This window comes from Lonchura striata, chromosome 14 (genome assembly GCF_050655825.1).
Source record: "Lonchura striata isolate lonStrDom1 chromosome 14, ASM5065582v1, whole genome shotgun sequence".
NCBI lineage: Eukaryota > Metazoa > Chordata > Aves > Passeriformes > Estrildidae > Lonchura > Lonchura striata.
The window spans coordinates 6656359-6671309 of record NC_140716.1 but is presented as its reverse complement, the minus strand read 5'-3'; the positions used below and the strand labels follow the sequence as shown (position 1 = coordinate 6671309).

The 14951-nt window shown below is 41.9% G+C and overlaps 1 long non-coding RNA gene across 1 annotated transcript in view; it reads left to right on the top strand.

Moving 5' to 3' along the window:
* The window catches only part of LOC146766070 (uncharacterized), a 255124-nt gene that overhangs the window by 151252 nt on the left and 88921 nt on the right, over nucleotides 1-14951 (top strand). The window lies entirely within an intron of this gene.

Below are 14951 nucleotides of genomic sequence, written 5' to 3'. Positions count from 1 at the left end.
ATGGCATTGGAGGAAGACAGATTAATACAGTCTTACCATGAGATTTCTTCTCCCTCTGGTAACAAAATGAGAATACATTAAAGCACACACACAAATTGAAGTATATTTGCTCTTTCTTGATGCCTTATGTGACTAAATCAAAACTTCAGTAAATACAAACCCACCAAAATGGAACTAGCACATAGAATTGCAGCTATTGGATTTACCTATGAAAGTCAAACTATGAACATCCTCTTCTCCACACACAAATCAGCCCTGACTTGGGGTGACACTCTAAGGTCTTGTTCTCCCTGTGCATGTGTGCCCTTTGCAGAACCTCTAAAGGCAGGTAGGAAATCTGTACCCAAGGTGACTTGATGTGCAAACCTGCATCTTTCACTTAAACCTGGGCTCTTGTTTGCATCTGCTCTGTCCTGGATCACATCACAACAGCTTTCTCTTGTCTTTCCTGGGAAATTTTAATTCGGAGATTTAAATTAATCTGACTTGGCTCTTCAGGCAAGAGTCCAAACCCTGCAAACAGAAACCCAGAATTTGGTTTACGAACTCACTGTGAGCTGAAGCATGCAAGTTTGTTTGGCTTTAGTTACCTGTTTCCAGGGATACTTGAATCTGCTTAAGTAAACCTACAAGTTTCTAATTCTCACTCTTCTTATCAAGAGAATTGTGCACATTAGGTTTCTTCTGCTGGCTACAAATACTGCCTGGGGGATGAATGACATTGGAGTTCAGTTTCTGTTAAAGAATATGCCTTGGTAAAGTGTGTTTTGCATGTTTAATTGACTCAAAGTCATTTGCCTAATGATGAGGGTACAAGGTAGAAGACACACATAGCTAAATGCATTATTCCAAAGCCAAAATATGGACAAGTCTGTTGGATTTGATATTCTGTAAATAAAGGTCACTAGATTTATCCATTATGGTAAGAAAAAACAGTGTATGTAATTCCAAGTACAGAAATACTACCTTAGGATATTGTGCTAAACCATGGGGTGGTTACTCACAGGCACTGAGCACAAGTGACAGGCTGCAGGGCTGGGACACAAGCTGCTGTGTGTTCTTACTCTGGCTGTACAGTAGAATAATTCTCTCTCATCACTATATTTTCATGGGTATTAATAAAATAAGCCTACTAATTTAACCGTATTCTACAACTTTGCCTTAAGTGCATTTCTTGTTCTGCCATGTAACTGCCATGTAAAAAAAATAAATAAAACACTCAGAACAATTTCTCATCACCACTGGGACTACGTGCCAAGATGATTTGTCAGAACTCCTACAGCTTCAGTGCCTTTCCACCTGTTTCTTACACCTTTCCTCCTTTCTTTTATTTTTTACTTTAAATTTATTGGTTTTTAATTCAATGAGGTAACACGCCTGCCTCGGGGGGGGGGGGGGGGGGGAATTTTGCACCATTCCACAGTGAAAATTGAATTTTTAAAGTTATGCTGTTACTTCTCAGCTTTTAAGGAGCATGTGTACAAAATCAGTGTCATGAAATTCTTTAACCAGACGTGGGCAAAGTCCTGGCTCCAGCCTCTGTCAGCTTCCTAATCCCAAATGTATTTCATTAGGAAATAAAGGGTTACACTGTAATGGTTTTGCTTTAGACAGAAGTAGCAAGAAGCTGTGAGAGATCTTAATACCTGATTCTGAGTTTTACCTTCCTACATCTGTAGAAGATTGTCACAGTCTCTGTTATTAAAGATTTTGGCATGGGAACCAACTTTGGTAAAAGTTACATTTTCAGATAGGTGGATGTTTTCTGAATTTATTTCTGGCAATTGTTCATGAATATGGAGAATTTAGGATTTCAGAAAAATATGGTAGGATTATGCTTGTTATCCTTCCTTCCAAAATTAGATGAGATAATAGTTGGGACAGTGGATTTCAGTGCAGTTTTTTGTTTCAGAATATAACAAGGACTGGAGAACCAAGAGAGGCTGCCTTCATTGTGGAAGAATACAGTAAGATATTCCCAACCAGGGAGAGTAAAAAAGAGACCAAAAACCGAGATTCCTTTGAGATATTTACAACAAGAACAAAGAATAAAACTTAACTGTCAGTATTTGGTTATTTTTAGATTTTGAGGGTAAATGCCTTGAGTGAAATACCAATATTTTATAGAAACCCCCCAATGGTTAGAGTAATTGCTGCAGCAGAACTTCACTGAATACTTTTTTTTGATTGGTAGTGATCACATTCTGAAATTTTGTTTGGCCAGAAGCTTCATACAACTGATATCTATCAGAAGAAACCAAGTGTTTTTAGGTTTGCTATAATTTGATTATTTATACAAAATTCCTTCGACTCCTTATAAATTGTGTGAATAGGGAAAATAAACATAAGCTCTTTGTCATAATCTTAATTGAGTTGTAATACTCTCCCACTGGGTACTGCTCTGTCCCTGTAGGAAATTAAATCCCTTAAAAAAATCTAACCCCTAATCCACTTAATTTTCTTTTGAAAATCAAATTAGGCAGCCAAGTTGTACTTCTGGATACCTAAGTACCTTTGTAATCCAAACCCAGGTCACATCCTGCAGTGAAGCTGCAACTGAGTGTCCTTAGCCCAGGTTTGAGCTGTTTCCTGCTCTGGGGCTGCATCCTGCCTCCCTCCCTCCCTCCTGCTGGAGGCTCCCTGTTTCCTGTGCTGGGCAGAGATACTGGAGCTATGGAGCTCTTTTCCTAGTGAAAAGACAGTTCTTTCCTCTGGTGAATTATCCAACCCAGATCCCTGCTTTTCCTGTGATGTCACAACACTAATAGGACAGGGATGGGCTAAGAGATGGAGAAAAATTGAGTTTTGTAGGTGTTGGTATCATCTTTTATTAAAGCAAGTGCCTTAGCTAGAGTCTGCCATGTGTTTGCAAATTTGTCTGCTTTTGGTTTTCAAGGTACTGAGTTACTGCCTCTCCATGTGAACCTGGTCCTACTTCCCTTAGACCCAAATCAGCAGAGGCACTCGGAGCTGATGTTTGAGCTCAGTTCCTCCCATTTGAGGCTGTCCTTTCCCCACAGAGCAGCCAACTCTGAGCTGCAGTAGATGGGCAGTCACTCACTAAGTCCCTGGTTTAGATGGACGAATTAAAGATCCAAGATTGGGAAAGAGGGAGGAAAATTGTCTGGGGATGGGGTGACCCTGGCTGCCAGCCTGCAAGAGAGTCCTTGGAGTGAATACAGTGCTGAGTGCTCTTGGATCTTTTTCTGTAGCTTTTACCATTTTACATCTCTAATTAGGCATGGAACTGAATCCTGAAGAAATTTGGAAGGCTGCAGTGGGAGAGAGTTATGCTGCAGTGGGAATGGGGTGGCTTTCAGCCTTGCTGGCTTCTGTTCTGCCACATCTCTATTAGAGACACCCTCCCCAAACCTGATTTCAAGTGGAGAGGGAAAAGCACCCTTCCACTCAGCTGTGATTCTCTCCTGTTGTGGAACACCAGCCAACCTTTTTCCAGCCAGGACTGCATGGATGGGTAACTCTGTGAGCTGCTGAGTTGTCACTGCAAAGGTCAGTGATGTGAAAACAAATGAACAAAACATTTCTCTTGGAGTTCTTGGATCAGTGCAAAATGTGTACGGAGCAATTGCTAACTGCTCTGCAGCTGAAGGCAGCGTCAGGGTATGAATCTGCCTGGGCAAGCACAGACCTTGTCTGACAGAAAGGTCAGAGCTGTAATTCCTTGTAAGAGTTCAAATCCCCCAGTGGAAGAGGCCAAGGAACATCTGTATTTGGGCAGAGGAGGTCTGCTGCTGGTTCTGGCACACATCCAGGTAGAGGGGCTTGCTGTGGCTGTGCCACTGGGACTTGCCAGTCCTTTTCCAACTCACTGGCCTGTGTTGATAACCTGACTACAGATCTTTCTAACTGTACCAAGGCTCAGCAAGCCCCTTTGTGACAAACAGCAGGTGAGAGGTTTAGCATTCACTGCTGCAAACATCTCCCTTCCATCACGAATCTCTGCCCTACGATCTCTTTCTGTACCCTGTGATATTTGAGGTATTTGTCATTACACTGGTGTTCTGAGGCTTGTAGTGCTTTTTTACAGCTGGGCTGGGATTTGCCTGTAGCTATCTGACAGGTCAAGTTGTTTGGCTGAAATGTTTGCTGTAAGAAGTGCAAACAACCCCAAGCAAACCCTTCTGTCTGAAGGCAGAGGGACGATCACCTCTTGGAAGTGCTTGTCCTCAGTATGACTGCAGGAGGAGTTTGTGTAAGATTAGACAAAAGCCCCACTCCTCCTGTCTCAGGTCCTCTTGAAAAGTACAGCAGGCATGAAAGTCCCTTTAGAAACCTGGTCTTTGTTAAATTCACAATGCCCCAAATGAGGCACCAGGAATTGTGGTGTTCTGTGTAGGAAGAACTCCAATGCTGAGCAGCCTGCACCCCTCTCTGCCTGCAGTTCCCTGTGGATTTTAACCCACCTGAATTATTTCAATATTATGATACTGCTTTAGTGAACCTTATTTCCTTTCTTTACCTCTTAACTCTTTCTAGTGGTATGGAAGAAATCCTGAAGTATGGAGGTATGCCCATGCAGTAATGAGGCCATTTTGTCCCATCAAAGTGCTGCTTTCATCTTTCTGTTGAAAAGATGTTTATTCTATTACTGATTGTGGTCTTACAGGTTTCTTTTTTTTCAGGCCACATGTTTAACATAAATTACCAGCCTCAGAGGGGATATGATGACCAGTTTCCAACTGCATTAAGCACTGTTTCATGTTCAATGGAAAAAATGTGAATTTTGGCAGATTTAAACAGGAAAAGAACCTTAAAATTTGCATTTCAGTACAAAAGTACTCTTATTTGTTCTGAGTCATTCTGGTGTTTGCATTTACAGCTCCAAGAGCAGTGGTTCCAGTTGTGACAGAGGTAGTCAGCACTTGCCTAAAAGCACTATGGTTTAACTGAGTCACCTCTAGCACTTAGAATTTCAGTGGTCAAAGCTCAGAGTTGAGCCCAGTGTAGAAACTTCTTGCAGGATTTCACTCACACAGGAATTCAGGGTTTAGGAGTACCCTGTGCACTCTGGAAATTGTTGGTGGAAGTTCACTCCAGGTGGACAATGGGTAATTCCTCCTCATTCCACAACCTCCTGCTCCAGGGCATGTCCTGGTTTTTGTGCAGGATCCTGCTTTGGGACACCAGCCCATAAACAATGGGTGATATTTTTGCAGGGTTTTTCTGTACCTGGATTGTTTCTCTTCAGCCCCAGTAATGTTTCCACTGTGCCCTGTGTGGGACAGCTCTGCTGATAAAGTACCAGGGAACCTGAGTCATGTACTCATGCCAGCTTTCATTATTTTCTCCTAATTATTATTGTAATTTTTTCTTTTAATCTGCTGAGATTATTACAATTGTATGGAGATTCTTTGTCTCCTCTGAAAATAAATAAGGTTCTCTACTTATCCTTTGATGATCTATGTATAGCATGAGCTTCTTCTCCTCTAATTACATTTGTCTGATTCTTCAGCAAATCTTTTAAGGCAACATTAATCAAGTGAATTTGGGACAGAGAGCACCTGAGGTGTCTCATGCAAACCCTCAGATTGAATTTAAATTGTGCTCTTAGAAATGAAAGGCAATATCCAAAGGATATTTTAAAATTTAACTTCAAAGCCTCCCAAGTATATTTTATTTTGATAGATCTCAAAAAAAAAAAAAAAGGAAAAAGAAAAAAAAGAACCTTTTTTTATTGCCAATATATTCTGCTCTTAGATATATTCAGTTTACACCAGTAAGGCAGAAAAGAATCACTACTCCATCAAACAACATTTAAGGAGTTTTCAGTAGCCACTTGGGAACAATAAATAAGCTTCAAGCTTGTTGCAAGAGCATGTATTTTATATATCCATAAAGCAAAGATCTTTCCTGGCTAAAGGGTTGTGTGTTTCAGTACATATTGCTGATCTGGTTTTTTGTTTTGGTGGGGGTTTTTGTGCCAAGTTAGGCAATTTTCTTGAAAAACCCAAATTATTTTACACTGGAAAAGAGCATAGAGATTCACTTTACAGTTTGACAGCTGTTTCTCAGTAAGTTTGCAACAAAAGCCTCATGGGAGAATTCATTACAAATTCTAAACTCAGTAGAATATTGCAGTCAGGTGTTTCTGAACCATCACAAAATTCAAGAGAAAGTGCCCTTTAAATGTGTGTTAAACCTGGCATATTCTTAGAGTTTTTTTTTCACTTCTTAAAAATGCTGGGTTCATGACTCTTCTACATTAGGTTCACATAAACTGTATTAGTGAAGCATTAATTCTTCTGCACTTCCATCATCTGTGTGCCAATGGATCTAGCAACAAGTAGCAGATAATATGATGTAAATCTGCCTGACACAGCTTTTTCCCCCCTCTTTTTTCTCTATTTTCTTTGGTTTATTTTCTTCACTCAAGAATGCATTAGAGCCCTCAAAATAAATAAACCCAAACACTTTTCTAATGACTTCCTGGGCTTTGGTGTTTACTTTTCACTATATACATTTCTAAGGACTGCTCACCCCATGCTTTCAGCACCCTTGGTAGTTTCTCAAAAGTGTAGCAGTAAAATTGCAATTTCGAGGCTGTGTGGGCTGTGTCTGCTCCAGTGACTTGCAGCCACTAAGTGAAATGGAAAAAGAGGGTGCTGGGGAGCTGAGCTGGCCCTAGGCTCAGGGAGTGTGCACCCAGAGATAGGAGAATTGTGCCCAGGGTATTAGAAACGTATTGACGTTTTCAGAAAGAATTCATCGTGTCATTTGTGCTATTTAATGGTCCATGAAGCCAATGGATATGTTAGAGCTGGCACAGCTTCTGTGAGCTTCAGTAGCTTTAGATTAGAGTATGTTCTATTTGGTTTTGGAAAAATAGAGATTTTCACATTTTGATAGCACTATTACAATAATTTGTATTTGTTACACCTTTACTGCTTTGCCTCCAGATGATGTGGATTGTGCTGAAAACATGGCATGGGTGAGCTATGCTAAATGATGAAGTCTTAAACTGAAAATACAGCTTCTTGTTAGACATCACATGAGGGGGTAAAAAATGTTCTCAGCAGTCTCTGCTCACCTTTTCATAGAAGGAATATGTGAGAAATGCAGGTTAAATTTCTCTCACATTCACATCAGCACTACGGCAAACCCCACCTGAATTCCTGTGTGAATCAGGCCTGTGAATAGTCCTGTTTGATTCCAGGGTAACACTCATTTATTTGTAAACTCCTGGAATGCAGAATTGCAGGCAAATCCCAGCCCTGCAAGAAAAAGGCACTCGTACATCTGCATGGTGGAAGTCAGCAGTTTTGTTTGTAAAGATGATTTTCTAAGCCCCGTGCAGGATCTTGACCTGAGAAGAAAAGATTTTTATGGAACTAAAAACTGAAGTGCTTCTGTGCATTGACTACTACCAGCTGTCACCACGAGATATTAGTGTGGAAAAGAATCCCACAGTAATAGATGCGTGCATCTTTCTGTATGTAGTAAAACAACAACTTTTTCACTGTCAACTCTCTGTCCTTTGGGACTGGGAGCTCCTGTAAGAGCCTTGGCTTGAGCAGTCCCAGATGTGGGGCAGGAGCTGAGCCCCAGGGCACACACGCTGGAGTGCAGCCTTCCCTTCAGTGCTGCACTTTGTCAGCTCCGACTGTGCTTACTCCAAATTCACACGTTTATGCAGAGATGTTTCATGAATTCTGTATACCAGGTCACACCATCTCTGCCCATCCCCTTTGGAAAATGTAGTTATGTGAGCTGGTGAATGGAATCAGATTTTTTAGGCCTGTGTCCAAGATTTGTTTATTTCCATATTTTTATTTCCATATTTTATTTGCCTTTTTTTTTTTTTTTTTTTTTCATTTCTTTTGTAAAAGCCAGGAAAGAAGCCAATTTAAGTTATGCTCATATTGTGTCTGGAGAAATAAATCAGTAGCATTTTACTGAGACAATATGTAAATACAGCTCAACCTCCCTCACACTGATCACTTGATTGCCAATTTGGCCTCTGTGCAAGTACAGTATGGCTGAAATGATACTTCTTAAACTCACATGCTACCGCCATTCAGCTCTCCACATAAAGAACGTTTTTCTGTTTTTAATTAGCAGCTTTGATATTAAGCCAACTGGCAAATATTTATTTGATGAAGATTCTCCATTCATTAGCAAAATGAGAAAAAATGAATCTATAATACCATATAACTGCCCCATTAAGCAGCATTAGCTATCCACTTGAGAGATAATAATGTAAAATACAATTTTCCGACCACCAGATGTTGATGAATAAACTGGTGATAAATTGGTGGCACTAAAGCAATAAACAGGTCAGAGGTCAATTAGTTCCAGCAGAAAGAAGCAACCCACTGGGAGGGTGGCAGCAACACCCTGATGGATGCTCAGGGGGTGCCTGGCTGGTGTTTTATTCAGAATTATGAGCAGGCAGCTGAGAGAGACTGAGATTCAGGACAAATTGATGTTTACCTTTATGGATGGCTGTCCTTACTGCAGCACAGCCAGGAGATCCCAGCAAGGCCTGAGGACTGTGGCAGTGCTGTCCCCTCTCCAGGCAGTTGATAATATTGGATGATAATTTTGGTCCCACTGGAAGCAATGGCTGAAAAAATTCCCCTCATCCTGACTGAGACTGAGAGTGTCAGAAAGTGCAGCTGTGACATGCCTAAGTCACTGTGCCTCTCCTTGGGGGCCAGTCCAAGAAAAAAAAGGATTTATTCTACTACATAATCTCATCCTTCAAGAGAAAAACACCTCAGAACATGCTGAGCTTTGATTTTGGGTGGCTGGAACAAAGGAAGATGAGAGCTCCAAGATGAGACAGCTGAGTTGGAGGACCCAGCAAGGGTGTGTAGGATGAGTGCTGAAATGTAGCCCCACATTACAAAAACCACTGACTGTTCCCTAACTTTGTAGGAGTAATGCGTGGTGGAGCAGGGAGGATCACAGCCCCAGCATTGTTCTTTCACTTTGTGTAATTAAGATATTCATAAGGAGTGAGTTGAGTCTTCTGTTCCAACAGATCTTTTTGAAGCAGTGCCACAGAAATTAATCAACATTTTTTTTTAAATCATCCATTTTATTCTGACCTATCACCTTCTCTTACAGCACTAGCATGTAAAGCTTATGCACACTGTGTTAAACTATGTTAATATATTCCACAAATCACTCAAAGGTTTGCTGCATTTTGTTGAGCAAAAATGTGATGTGACAGATAATAGAGAGGAGAGAACACATGCACATTTCCAGAGACACACTCTAACTCTAATTAAGTGCAAGTCTTGGAAAATACTCAATCATGACAAAAAGTGCTCTAGTCCTTATGTTGGTCATTATCTCCATTTTAACTGTCCCCTGCAAAGTCCTGTCACCTATGACAGTGCTGGAAAACAGACTTAAGGGACAAGAAAGAGTAAATATCCAACACAGCCTGCAAACTGAAATTGGTGGTGAGCTGGAAGCATTCTGTGCATATCTTGTGGCAGAAGGGCAATGTCAGTGATCCACTGTGCTTCTTGTGCTGCAGATCATCTTTGTTATATTCACAGGTTTCATCCTCTGCAAAAATAGATCACTGCTTTTCTGTTGGAATAGCTATTTCCTCCTCCTTGTATACAACACAAAAGCTATTGCTTAAGTATAAAAGCTTCTCATCAAATCTCTGCAGGATGTTCTTTGCCCAACTCTGCACTTTGAAGGTACTTTTTGCAGTGCAATATCTGAATTATATGAGGTATATGGCATCTTTTCTTTATTTTCCCTGAAATTAGCAGCTCTGAGCAGAATTTAGAGTTGGACTGGACAAAAATCTGCTAGAAGTGGCTAAAGAGAAAATGTTGTGGTGTTTTCTAAGTAAAACTATGTGGATTTTTTTCTGTTTGATTTGTTTTGTTTTAATTCAAAAGTCTAAAAAGTCTATGTAATATATTTTTTCTCCCCTTGAAATTAAAGCTGTACTTCCAGAAAATTCCACTGGGTGCAATTAGTAGAGATGGTAGAAATGCTCATAGTGAAAACTGAAGCTGTTTGAAATCCAAAGGGGTTTGGTTGTGAATTATTGCCACAATCCTGCACACATTTACACCTGCACTTAGGTTCAGGTGATGAAAACCAATCAACCCAGCTGAAAAACCCCTAACTGTTTATGACTGCAGTGGTATCAATTTGTAAGATATGGGTGATGCCAACCAGCTTGGCCCAGCTGGGCAGGTTGGGGACACCCTGAGGACTCTGAGCTGGAGCTCCCACCTGGCCAGCACTGCCCTGACCTGCCTTGGCTCCCCTGGGGCTGGGCTGGAGCTGCTGTCCCCAGCACAGGGGGAGGATGGAGCTGCTGTCCCCAGCACAGGGGGAGGATGGAGCTGCTGTCCCCAGCACAGGGGGAGGTCACACAGCTCAGGAGTGCAGAGGGAGCTTGCTGTGCTCTGGTGTTTTGTCACTGTGCTGTGCCACAGTGTCACAGCACTTGCTATGCTGGCTGTGCTGGGCTGGGTGCTGGCTCTGCTGGACTCAGTGCTGGCTGAGCTGGCTGTGCTGGCTCTGCTGTGCTGGCTGTGCTGGGCTGGGTGCTGGCTGTGCTGGCTGTGCTGGACTCATTGCTGGCTGTGCTGGACTCATTGCTGTCTGTGCTGGACTCATTGCTGGCTGTGCTGGACTCATTGCTGGCTGTGCTGGACTCAGTGCTGGCTGTGCTGGCTGTGCTGGCTGTGCTGGCTCTGCTGTGCTGGCTGTGCTGGGCTGGGTGCTGGCGGTGCTGGCTGTGCTGGACTCATTGCTGGCTGTGCTGGACTCATTGCTGGCTGTGCTGGACTCAGTGCTGGCTGTGCTGGACTCAGTGCTGGCTGTGCTGGCTGTGCTGGCTGTGGTGGGTCTGCTGTGGTGGCTGTGCTGGGCTGGGTGCTGGCTGTGCTGGCTCTGCTGGACTCATTGCTGGCTGTGCTGGACTCAGTGCTGACTGTGCTGGCTGTGCTGGCTGTGCTGGCTGTGCTGGCTCTGCTGTACTGGCTGTGCTGGACGCATTGCTGGCTGTGCTGGAGGTGAGGGGGGCTCTCCCAGCAGATGCTCAGGGAGCCCCAGGACCAGGCTCTGCCCAGGGCTCTGCTGCTCCCTGAGCTCCTCTGCACAAGGTGACACCAGCCCAGGGCTGTATCACCACGGGGCCAGGGGCTGCTCAGGACTCTGGGAAGCTGTGCTGGACCTCTGGAGATGTCAGCTGGGTGTGCAGGGAATGCTTGTTAACATGTATGGGACAAAACACTCAAATGGTGCGTGCAGTTTCACTCTTTCTCTTTTTATTTCTTTCTCTCGCTTTCTAGCTGTACTGAAGAAAATCACTTTCAGAATCTTTGTTGGAACATCATCTTCCTTTTCTGTCCTATTATTTTCTCTCTACTGTGATTTACAGAAAAACCCATGTAAATATTTTATGATAGAGCAAATTTTATTCTCTCTTCTCTTCCCTTAAAGAAAGGACCAATAAATGTTACTTTGTTTTTGATTCATCTTCTGTAATAGCTTTCTCCCATGTCTAGAAAAATCCTATACAGAGACAGATACGCACTTTATTTCTTTCACAGAAGAGCTATATTGACTTCTTAGTGCAGAGAATTGTCTTTTCTTCCTAATAGCATAGTCTTGTATTGTTGTCCTGATATTAGCATCTGGATATATCTTCTTCAGACAGATGGACCTGTTATTTTGAGCCAAACATAATGAGAATGACCAAAATATTAATTTAAAACAATGAATTAATATACAGTTATTAATTTACAATTCCATTTTCTTCCATTCCATTTTAAATATCTGTGTGCTAATGCATATATACACACACACGTGGATACATGCAGAAAGAGTAACCACTGTAATTTTAGCCAACATCTCTCAGCAGATGCACACAGAGAAAAAAATAAATGAATAATTTGCTGATGCAGAGTTACAAGTTGGTGTTTGTTTCTGAGAGCTGAAGAACTTGTAAACGTCAGCCCAGGTCCTGTGGCTTTGTCTCCTGTCAGCTTTCACACTCAGCTCAGCTGGGACACGCAGCCAGCAAACCTTTCACAAATGAGCTGTGAGGATGGCTGTGCCCTGCTCAGCACGGGCAGTGTGCAGACAGACAGACAGACAGACAGACAGCAGTGCTGGGCTGTGCACTTGCCTCGTGCCCTGGAGCTCCAGCAAGGACCCAAGAGTCCTGGCAGCTCACTGGCACTGTCCTGGCAGCTCACATGTGTCCCCACAGCTCTTGTAAAGGAATGGCTGGCGGGAGCTGCCTCTTGGCCAGGACATCTTTTGCTGCCTCCTTGAACTCTCATAGTGAAAATTCAGGCTGCTCACCTGCCCCTCACTCCAGTATTGATTTGGTACCAGCAGAGGGAAGGGGGAGAAGTCATAAAAAGTATGTGCTTATTCTTCTCTGTCATTTTTTTCCATTGTTTCAAATTTCTGAAATGCAAGTTCAAAGAAAGGGTAATTACTTTCTGCAAGGGGCATTCATCTAATGGGAGAGTCATTTGCAATGAAAATATTTTAAGACCGAGGTGAAATGCTGCTAATGATTTGCTTTGTCAGGTCGTTAGGTAGCTTTCAGGCTTCACTGGAGGTAGCAGAAGTTTGTTCTCAGCATGACCACTGAGGAAGCATTGCCCTAATTTGTGATCATATCACACTTTCTTTTTATATTATCAATTTATAACAATAATCTCGTCTCTTTGTGGGGACAGTGATGGGGAGAAGGGGCTGGGTTGCTGGCACTGGAGGCAGCAGGAGCCATGGCACTGCAAGTGCACCTGGAGCCTGCACTCGCTGCCTGGGGCTGCTCAGCCTTCTCCTTGTTGTATTAATGAGCTGACTTCATAGTCCAGAAATCTTTTTTAGTCTGTTCCTTTTTCTTTTCCAGTGGCTTTTTTGTTGTGGTTGTCGAACTGCTGTAGCTCAGCAGGCTCTGGCTGCCTGTGCCAGGGGGCTGTTTGTACCAGAGCTGCTTCCCACAGGGGGTGATTCTGTGAGTGGCATTCTCACTGAGCACTGCTGAGGCCTCTGACAGCCAACTGATTTCAAGGAACACGTTTTAGTACAAGAATCTCAGATTTGGAACATCTGCAAAGCACAAGGATCTCTGTGCCTTTCTGAAAAAGTTGCTTACAAGGAGAAAGAATCTGGGTGCTTGTGATAGTAAAAGGGTTTTAAAATCATGGGGATTAAGGGTTAAAAGGAAAAATAAGCTTTGTAGGCCCTGGAAAAATAAACACCCTAAGCACATGGAGAACTTGTACTTGCTAGAACTGCACTGTGTAGCTAGTACATGATAATTGATATAATTGTTAGATGTGATGATTGTTTAGTAATTAAATATAATTACTGTTTAATCATAAGAATAATCATGAGAAACTGTGGCCAGTGACCTAAGAAAGATCACGAGAAACTCATGTCAATGTATTCAATAGAACAATATAAGTTTAATAATTAATATGTGAGTTATGTAACGATAGAATATAAAATATGTTCAGCTCAAAAGCCATGTCGGAGGCAGATTTGGGTCTGTATCCCTGATTCCCAGAGCTCTCAATAAAAGCACCTGCACATAATCATATCCTGTGATTATGTGTTTCTGAATGCTGACACTTGGAAGTGACACTTCACCTGTACCTCTGCAGTCCCACAGACAGCCCAAACCCACTGGCACTATAAGAAATCTTCACTCTTTCATTTCTTTTTGTAACATATTTATTGTAAAGCACAGTGAAATCAGGTCTCTAAATGACCCAAACATAGCTTACAATGTAAGAATAATTTGTGACTCAACAGCTTTGGCTATGCTCCCTGAGAGGGAATGGTGAGAGGGTGTTCAGTGTGACCTGGGTATTTGCCTGGTGATGCTGGACTTGTACAAGTCAAATTAAAAAACTAAAAAACAATTAACATGGACACTTTTTGATGATAAACATGCTTTTTATCCATGGGAACTGAAAAGATCTCTCATAATTTTGTCCTGGGAGAAAAATCTTCCTTCCATTCAACCCCCCTTTAATCTTTCTCACTTCTCCTCACTGCCTCCCCACTTTGTTTGTTATTCAGGTACTTAAGTCTGTCCAGGATAAGGGACTAAAGAAATAATAGAGGTGAGAAATATTACAGGTAAAATGCAGTATTAATGTAAATAGAGTATGCTATTAATATTTTACAATTATTTTCCATGGGAGCATCCATTAGACTGTTCCCAAACAACTGCATTTAGGAATTTCAGATACTGAGTACAAAACTGTTTTTAGAAATATTGGGAAATTTCACTTTGTCTTATTTAATCTAGTGAGACACCTTGTCCTATCATCATTATAGCCTGCTTCTTTATGGTTGGGTCAGGTTTCACTATTAAGAAATTAGTGCATTTTTAGAAGAGAAAATTCACACAGAAAATAAGAGCATTTAGGGCAATGCAAGGAAACATCAGATTTCTTGATCTGTTTTCTTTTACTTCCTTCTGTTTCCAAATGAACTTGCAGATCAGGTTGTGTATAATGTAATTTAACTCCTAAACTCACATATTTAATCTCTTGTCAAAGTTGTTCTTTAATGTCTATCCCCAACCCTGGTAAAATTAAAAATAAAGAGTGTTGTCAGGCCTGGAAATGTAGTTATTTTACTTGTCATTTCTTGTTAGTCCTTTGCTTCACCCATGATCACTGAATGGATGAAATATTTAAAGGAATGTGCTGTGTTCTATCAAAAGTGTTTGAGATGAGCAACAGGGGCTGTCAGCAGAAGAGGTCATCAGGCAATTTCACTCTCTGCTGTCTGCTGGGGCCTTTGCAAGCCAAGTGTTATGAAAACAGGCCAGTCACACTGAAGGATCTGTGGTTTAATGCACAGTATGTGTTTTCAATAAGAGAATTTGGCTTGGATCCCAGGAGGACTTATTTCTTATTTCTTATTTCTTATGTGTGCTACTTCAGGTCTCTGGAAGAGCATAAAAG